General features: G+C 38.7%; 1 protein-coding gene across 7 annotated transcripts in view; it reads right to left on the reverse strand.

Moving 5' to 3' along the window:
- The window catches only part of MYT1L (myelin transcription factor 1 like), a 273,561-nt gene that overhangs the window by 147,388 nt on the left and 105,977 nt on the right, over positions 1–20,196 (reverse strand). The window lies entirely within an intron of this gene.

Genomic DNA, 20,196 nt, shown 5'->3' on the forward strand with positions numbered 1-20,196 from the left:
CATGAAAAGGAGAGAAAAAGCCCAAATAAACACAATCATAAATGTAAAAGATCAAATCACAATTGACTCTGAAGAAATACAAAAGATTATCAGATATTACTATGCAAAACTGTATGGAAACAAACTTGATAACCTCAAAGAAATGGAGAACTTTCTGACATCACACAACCTCAGAACGTTGAAACAAGGAGACACTGAGATACTAAATAGACCAGGAACAAACCAGGAAATTGAATCTGTCATTAGAAAACTACCTACAAAGAAAAAAAACCCTGGACCATATGGCTTTCCAGTGAAATTCTACAAAACATACAGGAAGAGCTGATATAAATCCTATTGAAAGTATTTAGGCAATTGAGAATTATCCCCAATTCATTTTACAAAGCTAACATCACACTGATATCCAAACCAGGTTAAAATCCGAAAACAACAAAAAAAGAAAATTGTAATTCCTTTAGGCCAATATCCCTAATGCACATGAATGCAAAAATTCTCAACAAGATTCTAGCAAATAGGATCCAATAACATATCTCAAAAATCATCCACCATGACCAAGTAGGCTTCATTCCCAGGATGCAAGGCTGGTTCAACATCCACAAGACCATAAATGTAATTAAATACATCAAAAGATGTAAAAACAAGAACCACATGATGATACCATTAGATGCAGAAAATGCTTTTGATAAAATCCAACATTTCTTCTTGATAAAAACCCTCAAACACCTCAGAATAGAAGGAACATACCTCAAAATAGTAAATGCCATGTGTGATAAACCCACAGCCAGCATATTGCTAAATGAACAGAAACTGAAAGCATTCCCCCTAAAAAATAGGAATAAGACAAGGCTGTCCCCACACACCCCTGTTGTTCAGCACTGTATTGGAAGTTCTAGCAAGAGCAATTAGACAAGAGAAGGAAATCACAGATATCCAAATAGGAAAAGAGAAAATTAAGTTATCCCCCTTTGCTGATGATATGATCCTGTACCTTGAAAATCCAAAATAATCTGTCAAAAATCTGCTTTCACTGATAAAGGACTTTGGCAAAGTTTCCGGGTACAAAATAAATGTACAAAAGACAGTCGCATTTTTACATACCAACAACAAGTCAGCAGAGAATCAAATCAAAAGCACAATCCCATTCACAATAGTCACACAAAAATGAAATACCTTGGCATCTTCCTAACCATTGAAGTGAAAGATCTTTACAATGAAAACTACAAAACACTGCTCAAAAATCCAAGAAGACACAAACAAATGGAAAAACATTCCATGCTCATGGATTGGAAAAATCAGCATTGTTAAGATGTCCATCCTACCAAAAAAAATCTACAGATTCAATGCAATGCCCATTAAATTGCCAACATCATTATTTTCAGACCTGAAAATAACAATACAGAAATTCATGGAAACATAAATGAACATGAATAGACAAAACAATCCTTAGTAAAAGAAACAAAGTGAGAGGTATCACACTTCCAGACTTTAAACTTTACTATAAGTCTACAATAATCAAAACAACCTGATATTGGAACAGGAATAGGCATATGGACCAATGGAACAGGATAGAGATTCCAGAAGCAAAACCACAATTTCTCAACCAACTTATCTTTGACAAAGCCTCCACCAACAACCACTGGGGAGAGAAGAATCTAGTCAGTAAATGGTGCTGGGAAAACTGCATGACCACATGCAGAAGAATGAAATAGGACCCCTACCTATCATCATACACAAAAACCAACTCTAAATGGATCAAAGACCTAAATGTAAATCCTCAAACTATAAGAATCTTAGAAAATGCAGGAGACACCCTTATGGAAATTGGAACTGGCAACCAATTCCTGATTAAAACCCCAATTGCCCATCCATAAGCGATAAGATAGACAAGTGGGACCTCATCAAATGGAAAAGCTTCAGCAAAGCAAAAGAAACCATCAAGAGGGTGGGGAGACAAACCACAGAATGGGAACAAATATTTACCAACTTTATATCTGACAAAGACCTAACTTCCAGAATCTATAAGGAACTCAAACGTGCAGAAAGGAAAAAAACAAACACCCCCATTAAAAAGTGGGCAAAAGTAATGAATAGACACTTCTCAAAAGAAGATATGAAAAAAGTGCTCAGCCTCACTAATCATCAGAGAAATGCAAATCAAAACCACATTGAGATATCACCTAATTCCAGTAAGAATGGCCATTATTAACAAAGCAAACAACAACAGATGCTGGTGAGGATGCACAGAAAAAAAGAACACTTCTACATTGCTGGTGGGAATGCAAACTAGTGCAACCTTTTTGGAAAACAGTGTGGCAATCTCTAAAAGAACTAGACATTGACCTTCCATATGACCCAGTAGTCCGCCTACTGGGAAAATACCCAGAGGAACTCAAATTATTCTACTAAAAAGATACCTGCACACACATGTTTGCCGCAGTACTACTCACAATTGCAAAAACATGGAACCAACCATGCACCCACTGAAACTGGACTGGATTAAAAAAAAAAGTACATATACGCAATGGAATATTATGCAGCCACAAAGGACAAACATATGGACTTCACAGCAACTTGGATGAATTTAGAGTCTATCATACTCTGTGATCTATCACAGAAACAAAGAACAAAGTACCACATGTTCTCACTCATAAGCAGACTCTGAACATTTACCGTTACAATACATTTACATTTACAATACTATAAGAAAGGGATTGGCAGTAGCAGGATACTGCCAGGGTGGGAGTGGGGGAGATACAACATCAGTAAGGGAACCTGATCTCAAACCAGGCAAAGTGGGGAACAAAGAGAAGTCCAAACTTTGTGTGTACGATGACCACTTGTATACTAATCCTGAATTGTACCCCACATCTTTAAAATAAAAAATAAAATAAAATGTTGAAGAGCTGTGGTGTATTCTTTGAGTCTGATTGTTATAAACAATTTATGCTAACATCAAAAATTCATCATCAATGAGATTAACCTGTAATTTTTTTTCTTTGCTTGGTCTTAACCATGTTTGAGTATCAGTGTGGTGTTAACTTCATAAAAGCTTTCCAGGAGCTAGAAAGGCAAGACCACCAAAATCCTAACTTCAGCAGAAGGATCCAGATCACCAAAATAAAGTGGCAGCTGCAGGACATAGAAGACATAAATAGCATAAAAAAAAAATCTACCAGACAAAAAGATGATTTTTTGAGTGGATAAATAAGATTGATGGACCCCTAGCCATACTGAAAAAAAAGAGAGAAAACTCAAATAAATAAATTTAAAAGCGCAAAAGATGAAGTCGCAATTGACCCAGAAGAAATTCCAAAGATTATTAGAGATTACTAGATATACCTGTATGGACATAAACTCAAAACCCTAAAGGAAATGGAGGACTTTCTGACATTACACATCATTCCAAGGTTGAAACAAGAAGAAACTGAAACCCTACACAGACCAAAAACAACCCAGGAAATCGACTTCATTATAAGAAATCTATCTAAAAACAAAAAAACCAAAAAAACCCAGCCCTGAACCAGATGACTTTCCAGTTGAATTCTACAAAACATACAAGGAGGAATTGATACCAATCTCATCGAAAGTATTCCAGGCAATCAAGGAAAATGAGACTCTCCCCAAATCATCTTATGAATGATCATACATCATACTGATACCCAAACCTGACATCATACTGATACCCAAACCTGGTAAACAGCCAACAAGGAAAGAGAATTACAGGCCAATATCCTTGATGAACATAGATGCAAAAATTCTCAGTAAGATCCTAGCAAATTGGATCCAACAACACATCTCAAGAATCATCCACTGTGACCAAATTGGCTTTATTCCCAGGATGCAGGGCTGTTTCAACATTTGCAAGACCATAAACATATTTCAATACATTAACTGATGTAAAAACAAGAACCACACGATTAGCAGAAAAAGCTTTCGACAAAATCTAGCATCCTTTCTTGATAAAAACCCTTGACACCTAGGCATAGAAGGAACATTCCTCAAAACAGTAAGAGCCATCTATGATAAACTCACAGTTAACATACTGCTCAATGGACAGAAGTTAGATGCATACCCCCTGAAAATTGGAACAAGAGGAAAGATAAAGTTATGCTATCCCTCTTTTCAGATGATATGATCCTATACCTTGAAAACCCAAGGGAGTCCATCAAAAAAACCTTCTTGCACTGATAAATGACTGTGGTAAAGTTTTGGAGTACAAAATCAACAGGCAAAAGACAGTGGCATTTCCAAACACCAGTAACAAACAAGCACAATCCCATTCACAATAACCAGAAAAAAATGTAATACCTTGGCACCTTCCTAACAAGAGAAGTGAAAAACCTTTACTATAACAGGTATAAAACACTGTTCAAAGAAATCAAAGAGGACACAAACAAATAGAAAAACATTCCATGCTCATAGATTGCAAGAATCAATATTGTCAAGATGTCCATCCTACCAAAGGCAATCTACAGATTCAACGCAATACCCATCAGATTACCAACATCATTATTCTCTGTATTGGAATCGACAATACAGAAATTCATATGGAAACATAAACAACCACCAATCCTCAGCAAAAGAAACAAAGCAGGAGGTATCACACTTCCAGAATCTAAACTTTACTATAAGGCTGCAATAATCAAAACAACCTGGTAGTGGTACAGGAACAGACAAATGAAACAGAATAGAGATTCCGGAAGCAAAAACTTGATATCTCAATCAACTCATCTTTGACAAAGTCATCAATAACAACTGGGGAGAGGAGACCTTATTTAGCAAATGGTGCTGGGAAAACTGACTGACTACATACAGAAGAATGAAACAGGACTCCCACTTATTGCCATATACAAAAATCAACTCTAAATGGATCAAAGACCTGAACATAAAACTTCAAACTATAAGAATTCTAGCAGAAAATGGGAAACAGTCTTATGCACATTGGAATAGGCAAACAATTCCCGATCAAATTCCTGAAAGTGAATACCTTAAAAGAGAAGACAGATAAACGGGACCTCATCAAACCAAAAATCTTTTGCATAGCAAAAGAAACCATCAAGAGAGAAGGCAGACAACTCACAGAATGGGAAAAAATAATTGTGTATCTGGCAAAGTCCTAATTTTCAGATCTATAAGGAACTCAAAAAAGCCAAAAAGAAAAATAAACAAATAGCCCTATTAAAAAATGGGCAGAGGACATGTATAGACATTTCTCAAAAGAAGACATAAGAGTAGCCAACAGATATATGAAAAAATGCTCATCCTCACTAATCATCAGAGAAATGCAAATCAAAACACTGAGATACCACTTTACCCCAGTAAGGCCATTATTAGTTAAAAAAAAAAAAGATGCTGGCATTGGTGGGGAGAAAAAGGGATGCTTCTGCACTATTGGGAGTGAAAACTCGTCTAACCTCTATGAAATATAGTGTGGAGATATCTAAAGGAACTAGAAATTGGCCTTTCATATGATCCAGCATTCACCCTTCTGGGAATATACCTGGACACGTGCATATACATGTTTATTGCCACACTATTTCCAATAGCCAAAACATGGAACCAACCCTTATGCCCATTGAAGTAGACTGGATAAAGAAAATGTAGTACAAATATATGATGGAATATTATGCAGCCATAAAGAGGGAAAAAATCATGGACTTCTCAGCAAATTGGATGGAATTGGAGGCAATCATTCTTAACGATCTATCACAGAAACAAAGAACTGAATACCACATGTTCTTACTCATAAGTGGGACCTGAATATTAATCACAAAAGCACAAGGGAGGGATCAGCAGTTGGGGAACACTCTCTAAAATGCATTTCTGTAACACAATGTATGAGTTTTTCAACATCTAGTCCTAACTGAGTTACTGCTGTTCTTTCTAGTCACCGAATTAGTCTGAGCAGGCAAACTGCATATAGAGCTAAAAAGTATTGAGCAACAAACAGCCAGAAAATACATTACTTCAAAGCAAAAACCAATCTAGACTTCACCGGGACAAAGGGGGTGTGGTCTGAGAGTGCACGCCAATATTATTTCAAATAATGAATGACAACTATTTTCATGGCATTAGAGAGTTTTTTTTCTAATTATAGAAATAAGTAATATCAAATATATTTCTGTCTTGTAAATGCAGAAATTTGATAATATATTCACTAATAAAAAGATAACGGCAATTATCTTAATTAATAGCAATTGCAATGATAGAAAAGAAAATAAGTGGCATAAGCCACATACATATAACTTATACAACATCCCAGCAATAGTGGAACATTATATTTCTGGGTGGAGGAAGTGAAATTAGTGAGTTCAGAAGAACAGTCTGACTCATCAGAATCTCATGGCAGGTGACTACTTGTCCTCATTTGACACCCATAATGACCCTATGAGAAAGGCACTGGGATAGCTACTGCTCCCTCTAAAAGATGACAATCCAAGCCACAAGAGAGCAATAATTTCCCTAAGTCACAAGCTGTCTAGTGACAGAGTGGAAATGCCTCCCTGAATTCTGGGCAGGGTGCGGCCCTTACCATTATGCAACACTGCCTCTCCCTCAATAGCAACCAAATTCACGTAATCCTCATCCAAGAGGATTCCGGTAGGCTCTGGGCTCCTTCCAGGCTAGTTAGCTAGACCTTTAACTCTTCACAAGTAGACAGTGACACAACTTCCTTCTGTCTAAACATTCAGAATGTTTTTGTGGTTGTTACGATTTTTAACATTTAACTTCTGATTTTTTTTTTCTCCTTTTAATACTCCATATTGGCTTACGAATTGAAGACTTAGTTATATCACCAACCATTGAAAATTGTGTCAGCTTAGCTGGTCTGTCATCTACCGGAGTCCTGATTAATGGAGTCTAGGCCCCTCTGATGTGGAAAGGATATCAGGAAATTAGGAAAATCCAGGATTATGGACTGATATTTAAGAGGGCACTGGCTTCATGATTCCAGGTACCTGGAAAGACTGAGGGATCTGAGTAGGTTGAAGGGTGGGGGCAGGTGAGAACTAGAAGGATGTTATGTGGAGAGGGGTTGGGGGCAGGACAGACCTGAGCACCTCAGTGTTCTGCTGGCTGTGGCCCTGCTATTATGTGGCACATACCAAGTACACTTGTGAGGACCACAGAGCGAACATCGGGAGCTGATTTCCCTCTTGCTTCGATCCATCTTCAAATACCCCAGGCACAAGACACACGTTGAGACAAACATGATCTCCTTCTCTTTATGACAGGAAAGAGGTCATCTTACCAGCCTGGCTGCCGTTCCGTTTGGCAACTTTCTCTGGGTGAGGTGCTAGCCTCTGAATCTGTGGGAGGGGTCTGCCCTCGCCTGCCTCCCAGCAGAAAGAGGCAGCCTGGGTTCTAGTTACAGCTCTTCTCCCAGTTAGCATGGGGGTCCCAGGGCCCACCCTCCTAAGTCTCACTTGTCCTGTCCTCAACCAAGCAGTGAGGCACTTCATTAGAAGACTACTCAGGCCCCTGCAAACTCAACAGTCTTCCAGTTAAACAAGGATAAAAGGAGGATCTTGAAGTAGAAAGTGGGGTGGGGAGTGGAATGTGTGTGTCTTATGTGGACAGGTGATATCACATTTGGTATCTCTCTGGACTTATCATGTTTTCCTGCCACATCCTACTTAACAATGTTGCTAACTTTTGGAATAGGTCTATCCATATTCACAGGTTGAACGGTAATTTCTACTATGAGAGGTTAAAATGATCCTAGAAGAAGTTTGTTCTCACAAACTTTATTAAACTTATGTATTGATTAAGATAGCCATCTTTTCCAGTGTCAGCCATTGTCATTTTCCTTGAATCATAGAATATTTGTGTCAGACAGAATTATGGAGTTAATCCCTTCAAATGCCTTATATTACATGTGAAGAAACTTAGGTCCAGAGAGTTGAAGTAACTTATTTGCCACCAATATGCCACCAGTAGTGACAAGTCTCCAGTTTTCCACCCTGATTTTCTCACATTATCTCAAATCTTTTTCCATCACACACTTTCCCTACCTCAAAATTTGTAAATATTTTGAGGATCGCATAGCAGTGTTATCTCAAAGATACAAGTCTGAGAAATGGAAAGATTCATGTTAAGAAAGTATTTATTTGCTTCAAGTCAGGAAGACAGATCTCAGTCTTGTGCCTTTCAGCTCAGAGTAAGGAAGGAGACCAATGGAGAGCACCTGAGGCCACCCCAAATTGAAAGCACACTACTCAGCAGGAACCCTTCCCCAGATGCTCAATTGGAGTGAGCACTAATTAGGAACACAGAACTGTAGCCAGGGATGCAACAGAGGGACTGGTTTTTGCACCAAGTTCTAAATTACACATTCTAGATCTTTTCTAAACAATTGCCGCCCAATTGCTGGCGTCTACTCCTGGGCAACCTTAATTCCTGAACACAGATTAACTGTGAGAGTGTAAGGTTATCTCAGGGCATAGTGGTGAATCTGCCACTGTAAAGCACTCTATAGTCCAGGTAGGGGTGTGCCTCGTCTCATTATGGCTCTCTTCTCCGATAATTCATTTGCCTATTTTGTTCAGTAGATGCAGGCACAGTCTAATTCTAATTCTACCTTGATCTATTTTTTCCTCTCTTTTTCAGAAAAAGAAACCACAGGGCATTTTTCTACCATAACTATTCCTCTACAATTCCCAAACTTCATGTGTGAGTTGCATATTTAAATAAGATGCCAGCTAGGTCCTGCAGGTTGGTGTTTCAAGGGCTGCTAGGCACAGGGGTGGATGTGGCACTCTGCTGCTGAGGGCCGTGTGTGCAGCTGAGCCAGTACCTGAGTTTTGTTTTCAGACAAAATGCTCTGTCTTTTTTAAAAGTTGTTTAACATGATTAATATACAGCATATGATTTCCCTGTGGCTTATAAAAAGTAATTTAGAATAAGTTGGGAATTTTTTTAAACAAGGGAAAGTGGAAATATTGCATTTCAGTGATAATCTTTCTATGTGGCATAGATTAACTAGAATGACTTGAAAGCAGTTTCTACACTCCTTTCTGACACTTTTTTCCTGTTTATTTGGAGACTGCAGAGGCCAGCCATTCTAAATTGGCATCTGTTCTGCATGCAGGACGTGCTTTTGGGGTCCTGCTGTGACGCTGTCTCATCACTCGCTCTTAAAGAAGACAAAGGCAAGGTTGATGGGGAGGAAGCCTATGCCAGGTTAGGCCCTACCCTTTACCCCTTATGCACCCTGCCACTGGGAAGGGGCGAAGCAAAGAGGAGCTCCTGACAGGTACAAAGGCAGACACTCCCGGAGAGATGAGCACTGATGCCGAAGAGGATGATACCACATGGATTCAGAACGACACACAGACCCTCTGGGCATTTCCTCCACCTTCAGCAATGCCCGCGTCTGCTGGGCTTGCAGTGTCTGCGTGGTTCCTTCAGACAGTGGTTTCTTTGTTCTTATTTGTGCTAATTACTGGGGAGATGGTTTGGTACATTCCATGCAATTACCCAGAATACATTCCCAGCCCGTGTTCTGTGTGTTGTTTCCTCTGTGGTTATTTTTGGGCTCTAGTCTCGTTACCATAAATGTCTGTGCATCCAACAGCTCGACCTACTTATCCACCAATGGAACTCATTCACTGGACTTGAATCTGTTTCTCTGGGCTTTTGTATTTTCTGCTGTTTTTTGCTTTGTCTTTGTGAATCAATCTACTCTGTGGAATAGTAGCTGACACCTTCCTAAACTTCAGATAAGGAGCATGCCTTGTCTCACTATTGTCTACGGATTCAGTACAGGGCTCAGGAGTTCAGGAAGGCCCTGTCTGCCCTTCACATGTGTGAGAGGACTCTCCACTAAGTCACATGGGTCTAAAATGTTTAGTGATCTTGGTTTCTGTCATTGCGTAAAAGCTTCCTTTACAACCGAATGGAAGCAAGCAGGGCAGACATCCTCCTACTCCCACAAGTATTGATTGTCTAGGACAATAGTAACCTTGGAAAGGTATTGGCTCAGGTTTAGGAAGATCTACGACAGTGACTAAACTGCACAACACATCTCTCACCAAAACCATCTTTCACAGGACACTGAGGCATGGAGGAAAAGCTCTCCCTGAGGTGAGAGGCATGCAAGAAATTTCACCAGACACTTATTTACCTGGGTTAAATATTGGTAAGTCTAGATATCTTTGTCAGACTTAAAAAATGCAAAAATGTTGGAGAGGGTGACACATCACAACCCTTTTATTAGATCAAAGGCAAATATAACTGTTCTGATTTTGCGTAAACCAGCTCTGCTAGGCCCAGGACAAGGGAGGACTAACAGAACGATATTTATTCATTTAATGGCTGTTTATTGTCAGATTTAGAGTTAAACAATGAACTAAAAGGATAATGTCCTTGTAGTCATGGAAGTTTCACTGCAGTCAGAGAAAGAGATAAAAACAAATAGTAAATATATACTGTGATGTCAGATAGTGATGTGAGCTGTGACTAAAAATGAAGCAGAATAAGATGACAGAGAAGGATTGGGAGGGAGTGCTATTTTGGGCAGGGAATTGGGCAAAGTCTCACCGAGAAGGTGACACTTGAGCAGAGACTTGCAGTGAGAAAGTCAGTCATGCTGGAGAAAGGCCTTCCGGGGGAAAACATGAGTACAAAGGTGCAGGATCACGTCCTGCAGGCTCTACAGACCATAGAGGTCAGCTTGGCTGGTGGAACATGCTAAAAGGGCAGGGGGTGGGCTGTGAGGGCAGGGATGTGGTCAGGACCAGTGCACACCAATACAACACCAATATGCCAAGCCTAGATACCATCTGCTGAAGTCCTATCACATGAGCAGCTTAAGTGAGAATAATAGTGCCAGCAACCTCACACCTCGATTATCTTGTCAGTGCGCCTGGAGCCCAGGCATTCTCCCAGGTGGCCCCATCTGGGACCTCTGAGTCACACTTTCTGTAGATTCCACGTCATCATCTTCACCTTGTAGACAAAGAAATGAATCCAAAGAGGATTTTCCCTGCTTTTGTTCAAGGTCATATGGTTAGGATGTGAATCTAGGATTCTAACTCACGTAGGTCTAATGGACCAGCCTGCTTCCACTGCCCCCCCCCCCCCCCGCCCCCAGCCTGTTGGTCTCTTCCTCAAAGAACCCATGACGCCACAGGGGAAAGTCTAGTAACAAGTCACAGAAACTACGCCATGGCTCCAAGGAATTGGAGGAGACCAGATCCCCTGGGTATCTCCATTTTTACATGAAGAAAGTTTGAATGCATAGATTCTAGCCCCAGGATGGAAGAAACACAACTCGGCTAAAGAAAACACAACTTATGCCAGAAAAGACTCAAGGGTAAGGTTTCCTTGGCTGTGAGCCGTTAAGATCTCTGTGTCTTCTTTGAACAGTGAACAAAAAAGTTGTTTTGAATCCTTCAGAAGACTGAACAATTTTGGATATAAAGAAAGAGAATCCCAGTGACTTAACATGCAAGGAAATAATTTGTAAACAGTTGTTTGCCTCATTCAGAGACTGGACAGGTCATAAAAGACACACCTCTTGTGATGGTACATCTCTATACAAGTACACACATGTGTATTCAGTTAGAAGAACAGAAGATGGGGCTCTTGGGGCACTGAACTAGCTGCAGCGGGCAGAGGACAAGGTGTCCAGATTGTGGGTGTGCCTTAGAAAGTGATAGAATGTTCTTTGACTTATGCAACTGTAATGAATTTAATGTATTTACATTTAGGTAACCATGTTGGGATAGGGTCTACCATGTAGGCCAGCATGGACACAGACAAAAGTTCAGGCAGAGTTGGGCTCTAATTTTGATTTTATAACCTACATGTTTATATAACCTCGTATGCCCACAATTCATACTCGTATCCATGTGGCATACATTTTATATAAGCCATCCACCAGCAGAACACTGGCATGTGGAACACTTTCTCTTACTCGCTTGTCCCACAGTGCTTTCCTGGGCACTGAGGAACCTGTCCGGGAGAGTCAGGCTCTGACCCTGATCCCATTCCCAAGCAGCGGCACACCACTGCCCCCCACTATGTGGAAGCTGCAGCTGTACTTGCTTTCTCATGAGTATACCCCCCAGCACAGAATGGCGCCTGGACATAGAAGGGGCTCACCCACAGAAGGGGTTCACAGCATCTGTGCCATCCATGAATGAGCCAAGTCAAGAATCAGTCAGTTCCCAGGTCATCACAGGAAGACGCTGCCCTGTGGATATGTTTCTTCTGCATCCTCAGGTGTCTGCTGCACAGCTCTTTGCACACCTGCCCCCATCAGAGGAGTCTGAAGTCAGGCATCCCATTTCATGTCTACACTTGAGTCTGTGGTTGTGTACTGAAGCCTACCTGTACACTGCAAGGCACCCAAGATGGAAAATATGGGGCAATTCTGCCCGAGTTCTAAGGGCGTTATTAGTTGATTGATTTTAAACACTGTCTATTTTATAAGCCAAACCACGATTTAGAATTTTCTACTTAGCTAATTGAGATAAACTGAGGAAAAGATAATTTTCAAAAGAAAACCAGACTGCATAAAACTTTTCATTTAAAAATTGTTGATGTATTTCTCAAAGTTTTTATTCATTAGGTATCTAAATTAGTGGAATATGAATACAGTTTAATTTATTTATAAAATTGTGAGGTCCTTTCTCTAAAATTATGACATTTTAGGTATCTAGTTAATCTAAATTTAGAGATTTAAAAAATGAGATAGTCATATTTTCCCCCCAGAGAATGAATGATTTGGAGTCAATAGTTTTCAGATAGAGAGTTACTAAAACATATGAACCAACTGCATCTCTCTTCCTGTTTCTAGCTCTCTCTCTCTCTCTCTCTCTCTCACACACACACACACACACACACACACACACACACACACACACACACACACACCCCACATGGGCACAGGCGAAAGAGTTTCAAGATTAAATGGACTGCCTCAGGCATCCCTTGCCCCCAGAGCAAGATTGTTTTTGCTACTGTTCAATTTGGTAACTCAGGGAATGGAAATAAGCCTTCATAAAAATTCTGGTCTTTCTGTTTTCTAGAATAGGTTTGAAACAAATGTGGCTGTGTTTGGGAATGTTTTGGATTGGGAGGAAACTTAAGAGGACTTCAGGGTTTCTTTTCTTCATTTCTCGTCTACCATATTTCATCACTGATAGGGAGAAAATTGTCTGATCTATTTATAAAGAACTTGCAGATACAACACTACCACCTTTTTTGTAACCTAAAGTTTAGGAATCTTCAATATGCAAAAATTTTTATTCTTATTTTCACCTCAAGTACTTAAAGCCTTTATCTCAGTTTATGCCTTCTAATTCTGTCCTTTGTAAAGAACCATACTTTGTATTTTTATGTACATGGCTCTTTCACATTTTATTGCAAGTCTTTTCTGGAAAATGGTGAGTCTATTTAATGTTTGTCCTCATGCAACCCAGTGCCCTTCTGGGAACACAGAAAAAATGCACACCGTGCTTTGAAATGCTCTACTATACTTTGAGTTCTTTGAACTCTTGTAGTCTTAATATTATAATCTACTTGCTGTGTGTAGGCATGGACTTTAGGTTAAAAGTGATAGAAGAGCTTGAAAAAATGCATGGGAGAGTAATATCATACTAAGATTGTTCTTAATCACAATTGTGACATTACAACTCTAAACTGCTTTATGTCTGTCAAGTGTTTTCATATACTGCAACTTCTTTAAGCTATAAAACAAGACATTGAGGTGAATGAAGGACAAGTCCTGGTATTCTCATCTCAAGTCAAACTGAGGTCCGGTGAGGTTAAGTGACTTGCTCAACAAAGAGCTGGAATGTTCACCCACGTTGTCCCTTAACGCCGGGCTGTACTGTGATCAACTAGAAGTTGGATTAAAAATTAAACTAACAAGACATACCAAAGAAGCTGTTAATTTCTGAGAGTGGGCCTTAAGAACAAATTGAATAAGAACTTATTAGATCTATTGTCTTACAGCTTTTATTTTTCATTACTATGTTAACATCTCTTCCCCACTACTTTATATATGTTATTTGCTTCTTAAATGTATACAGCAATACATGTTCATCCAGTTTTATGATTTGTATCAAAGCGCCTGAAAATGTATAACTTAAGATAGAATTATACTTTTAATTATGCACAATTAGCCTGCATGAAGAAAGTTTAGTTTTTTATGGTAGACTAGTACATACATAGCAACACCTAATTCTGTGATTACTCATTCCCAAGAGACAGTGTCACGTACTTCAACATACCTGCATACTTAATGTTCTAATAGAATGCTTCCATGGATGTAGGGAAAGATTAATTTTTAAGATGATAAAAAATTATCGTATTCTCGTATTCATCCTCCCAACTGTGCCCACAGTCTTTCTCAAGTTGAAACCTTGCATACTAAACATATCATCTTTGTTTCTATGTTGGTCTCAGAACTCATTGCTTTTTCTGCTGACTGCAGAGAAAACTGGTTGGCTAATTCTGATTTTCACAGTCTGTCTGTGTTTCCACTTGCTTTCCTCATCAGGGACATTTCCCTGAGAAAGATACGAGAGGATAATTGGCTAATCAATATGGAGAACAGCATCCTAAAGGGAGGCTGGGGATTTCAGAGGCCGCAGCACGGACCCCTCATCACCTCTATTCTGTCCTCGCTTATGAAAATTCAAGCCTATTATCAGGATGCTCTAGTAACTCGAGGCCTCGTGCATCATTCTGTTTGAAAGAAAACACACCCTGGGAACTTTATCATAAAATAAAATGTTACTGTGAGAAGGAATTTATACAGCATGGGCTTTGCCTTGAATTCCCTTTAAAGGAAGTTGGGTTACTGCAGAGTAGAGACACTCCATTAGAAAACAGTCCCATGCATAAGACCACTTCACGGTGAGGGGCATGAGGATAGAGTCTGAAATTAGAATGCAGCTGACACTGATCACTAGCCATGATGGTAATTCAAGAGACGACAGCAAAGAGTCACACCAGCTCCTCCAACAAAGGTATCCTCCTTCCTTTTTAACTCTACGCCACACACATATTCTGCCTCTGGTCAGCTCCTCTGTCTTGGTCTACAGCAAGTGAGAAGATCCTTGACATAATTATGCATGTTTTCTCTCAAACAGCCCACTTCTCCTTAGATGTGAATATCTCATGATTCAGTTGCACACTTCTGGTTCATCGATTTGGAGAATCCACTATAAAAAGTCAGGTAGCCTTCAGAGAAAGAAGACACCAGCATTTACCTAATGTACCCTTGTGATCAAGGGGCATGTCAGTCCTGAGACTCAGCAGAGAAGATTGAAGACATCACATATTCCCCAAAGTATTTCAAAAACAGAACAGATAAGACACAGCTATTGGTTAAACATAGCTGCACATATGAAAACTTTCTTTAGTTTAGAAAGCACCTTCTTAGGCTCTCCCTCATGAAAAGTGCATTCTTGCCTATATGTGCTGGAAATAATGTATACATTCTGTATATATACAAATATATGCATGCATACATATATATATATTCCCAGTAGGGGGATTGCAGGGTCATATGGAAGGTTGATTTTTAGAACTTTTAGGAATTGTCACACTGTTTTCCACAGAGGCTGTACTAGTTTGCACTCCCACCAACAGTGTAGAAGTGTTCCATTTTCGTCATCTCCTCTCCAGCATCTGTTATTCTTTGAGTTATTGATGATGACCATTCATCAGTTAGGTGGTATCTCAGTGTAGTTTGCACCTCCTTGATGACTAGTGAGGCTGAACATTTTATCTGGAAGAACCCAAATCACTCTATAAAAAAGAAACCTGCACATGTATGTTTATCACAGCATTGTTCATAAGAACAAGAACATGGAACCAACTGTGCTGCTCAACAAAAGAGGACTGGATAAAAAAAAAGTGGTACATATACATAATGGAATATTACACAGCCATAAACAAGAACAAAATCATGAACTTTGCAGCAAGCTGGAAGGAATTAGAGTCTATAATACTGAGTGATTTTTCACAGAAACGAAGAACTGATTATCACATGGTCTCACTCATAAGTGTACCTTGAACAACTACTGCAATACTATAAGAAAAGGATTGACTATAGCAGGAAACTGCAGAGGGAAGGGGGGGATGGGAGGTGGGATTGACAGTAGTGGAAACCTGCCTGGGAAAGGGGGGCCACACCTCATCAACAAGGGTACCTGCACAATGAATATTTGTATACCTAACCCTGAAATGTACCCCACAATTTTAAAATAAAAACATTTTAAAAGTTAAAAAAAGAAAATAAAAAACAAAACAAAACAAATATATGTATATACACACGTTCACTTTTTATTTAAAGATTTTTTTAGTGGAGTATGAAAATAAACCATAAATTACTGGGAATTATATATTCATTTAATATATATTTCTCAAATCACAGGAGTTCAAAAAGATATTTAACATAATATAAACAAAGTCTGCTAATAGAAAAACCTATGACCACTGAGCAATAACTTGACTTTTAGGGTAAGATGGAAATTTTTATTTCATAAATGTGGACTTAAACTGTTATAATGTATTTGGAAAATAAAATTCTTCATGCAAAAGACCAGTTTATAATAGGTAAACTGTATCATAAATATAATTGTGATTAATTAAATATGAACTTAATGTAATCTAAATGATCTACTCAGATATCCTTTCCTATTGTTCAGATAAGCAGAGAATGATCAAGAAAACATGAGTTGTGTAACAAAAGGAACTACCAACAGAATTTGAGCATATAGCCACTCCTCACAGAAAATAATTTAATCTTAATGAGCCTCGGTTAAATAGTTTCTGCACTACTTGTCCTACATAATCAATGTGAAGATCAAACACAACAATGTAATTAAATATGGCCATTGGAAATGTACGTTATTAGCACTATTTTGATTCATGTATAATGGCCATGCTGGAGGATCCTTGAAATTAAAACAGATATGCAATTCTCAGGTTATAAACAACAGTCCTTCTGTAATCTGTGGGCTCTTATTATAATAATCTGGTGGCTTGTGTAAATTTGTTTTATTTTTGTTAGATGAACACATAAAGGCATCCTCTTAGGATAAGCAGTCTGAGACTTTCTGTCTACTCGTAAGGATGATGTCAGCCTTTGTCCTGTGGCTCCACCAGCATGCCCTGATTTCTGTGAGTCAGATAACCATCTGCTCCACACAGAGCATGCACAAGCGTGGTGCTCAGCACTGTCCAAGAACGTTTTCCTCGCATTGTGTTCTGACCACATGGTTTTTGTTTTAGTCTGGTCTCTGTGCTTCTATTCACTAGGAAAGAGGCACAATCAACCTTAGAGGAGTCTGCTGCTGGCCCCGGGACATAACGGGCACTATGAGTGTCAGCCAAGGAGCCTGAAAGACAGACTTCAGGATGGTGACCCAGAACTCTGGTGATCAGACACAAAATGGAACATTCCAATTTGTAAGAATTATACAATTTCTCCCAAATCCATTCAAAGAGGAGGCAAAAGTGCATTCCTTGTGTGTACTCTGTGGAATATCCTGTGTTCATACTGCATTTCTCAAAGTAAAGATGCTGCTATCATGGCAGAGATTTATATTTGTTGATAGCGATTTTGGCAATAAATTTAACAGAAGGTAAAATGTGACATATCCATCCAATAAGTGAGGATATTAAAATAGGAGATTGGCAGGTATTTTTTTCAAAGCCTTACTTTAATAAGTTAAACATAACTAGGAGTTTGATTATGCAAAATGACTGCTCCATCAACCAAACTATCCTGTCCTTTGATATGAAATCTACTTGGAGACTCCTGATCCTGAGGATTTATGAAATATCCTAGAGTATACCTTCAGGTGACATTGACCACATGGTGTCTTGGAATACCCGTCCATGGGGCTCTGCCAATGGAGAATTCTCTTTCTGACAGAAAGGTTTTGTGAGACAGTCTCCAGGAACAGATAAGACACAGCTATTGATCAAAGATAGCTGCACATACGAAAGCTTTCTTTAGTCTAGAAAGCACTATCTTTGGCTCTCCCTCATGAAATGTACATCCCTGCCCATATGCACTAGGAATAATGTATACATTCTGTATATATACAAATATATGCATATATACAAATATATGTATGCATACATGTTCACTTTTTATTTAAAGGGTTTTTTTTTAGTGGACTGGAATATGAAAATAAGCCATAACTTACTAGGAATTATATACTCGTTTAATATATATTTCTCAGATCATAGGAATTCAAAAAGACATTTATCATAATGTAAACAAAGCCTGCTAATAGAAAAACCTATGACCACTGATCAACAACTTAACTTTTAGAATAAGGAGGAAATTTTTATTTCATAAATGTGAACTTAAATTTTTAAGGCCTCTGATGTGATGAATTCTTAGGAGAAGAACTTTTGTTTGATTTAGAAATCAAGCAAGCCTTTGACGCTCCCTCCAGAGAGCCTGCAGCAATCAAAACTGTAGTGAAAGGTCCTTCCCAAGCAGTATCACCGTTGGTTCTAAATGGTTCCTTGGAATGCAGGATTTGTATGAGAGGCTCTCTTGACACTTTACTACCAAGGGTACTCAGTCAATTGGATATATTTGTCTTACACCAGTAGCAGATAGCCTAATCTCGTAACATCTCACTGCAGCTGAACCTTGATGAGCAGTTCATTTGATTCCTTTAAAGTTCATGCAATAAGAGTTGCCTAACTGAAAAGCCAGATGCCGAATATGAATTCTGAAACCAGGCGCCCAACAAACGATTATTATCCTTGTCATGAGTCCTGTTACCTCTTCATGGGCATTTGCTTTCTGGGACCCACTTCCTTCTGTGCTCCAGACTCAACCTTTGCTGAGGACCTGAGTGGTAGTCACCATGCCAGGCAGGTCTCATCAAGTAATTAGAAATCCTGAGACCTACAGCATAATTAAGCAATTGTTCATTTGATGATACTATCGCACATCCATTTATTATGCCCGCTTACTTAAATTTTTCTGGCAAAAATGTCTTCGGTTTTAATTGGCTACCTGGCTTTTAAAAATACTCATGTGTTAAGTGTTCAGGTCAGAATAAACAAATCCTACACAGCCACATTCTAAAGTTATTTCAAAGAAGTTTTCTGACTACTTTTCAAAATATATCCCCTTGTTCTTTTCAAGGTAGGTTATTTAAAATATGGCCCTAAAAAAATTAAAAATGAAAATTTAGTTCCAGGAAATGAAGATCAAAACCTAAGATTGGACTAAGACCCTTGGTTAAATGATACATATTTACATATCCCCTTAGTCCATCACAAACAAAAATATTCAGAAATCCAAATATTAATGTCTACTGCTTCCAAACGAGATGAGAATATGAAATAGCAATATTTCATACCATCTTTCTAATAAACCATGGCCAAGTTACAAATCAGTCTCAACAATTAAAGATGTCACCCCAAACTACATGCATTTAATACTGTGTCCAGAAATAATGTGCCAAATTGATCTACTTTCTTCAACTTTCTGTATATAATATTATTGCACAGTGCTAGGCCTTAAATTCTTAGCATCTCATTAATGACACGAGGCATGATGTCCACAATGGACTTAGTAGAGATAGTGGTTAATCTATTGGTATATGTTCTGATATATTGTGAGGTCTTCTCCACACAATGCCCTACAATAGCAAGACAAAAAAATGTTAGGGGAGACTAATTTTAATTTATACCATCTATGTGTGGGCATCTCTCTCTCTTTCTCTCTCTCTCTCTCTCTCTCTATATATATATATATATACATACACACACACACATATATGTATGTATATGTGCTTGCATATATATGTAAATGTAAGCAGTTAATTGTTTTCATATGATTTTTTAAGCCACTGTAACAGTCTAGGATTATTGTATAAAATTCAGTTTTCCTAATACAAACAATCAGGACTTCTGAAGGAGGAAAGTTAATTTATGCCTGCACATGGAACTGGCAACAAATGACTCATAGCTCCTGAACCTAAAAGGCTCTATCTACTGGCTGAGAAAACTATTCATCATTTCTGTTTAGAAACTTGACACAAAAATCAGAAAATCTGAAAATGAGATTCTTGAAGAACATTTGAACCCAAGGGAGAAGGGTAAGAAAAACACATTTTCCTTTCACTTTTTGACATGTGGTGGCATTTCTATGAGGCAATCCCTTAGTCAATAAAGACTATACCTAGGCTCTGAAGA

Source organism: Carlito syrichta, unplaced genomic scaffold (assembly GCF_000164805.1).
Source record: "Carlito syrichta isolate Samal-C Ts95f unplaced genomic scaffold, Tarsius_syrichta-2.0.1 Scaffold302535, whole genome shotgun sequence".
Taxonomy (NCBI): Eukaryota; Metazoa; Chordata; class Mammalia; order Primates; family Tarsiidae; genus Carlito; species Carlito syrichta.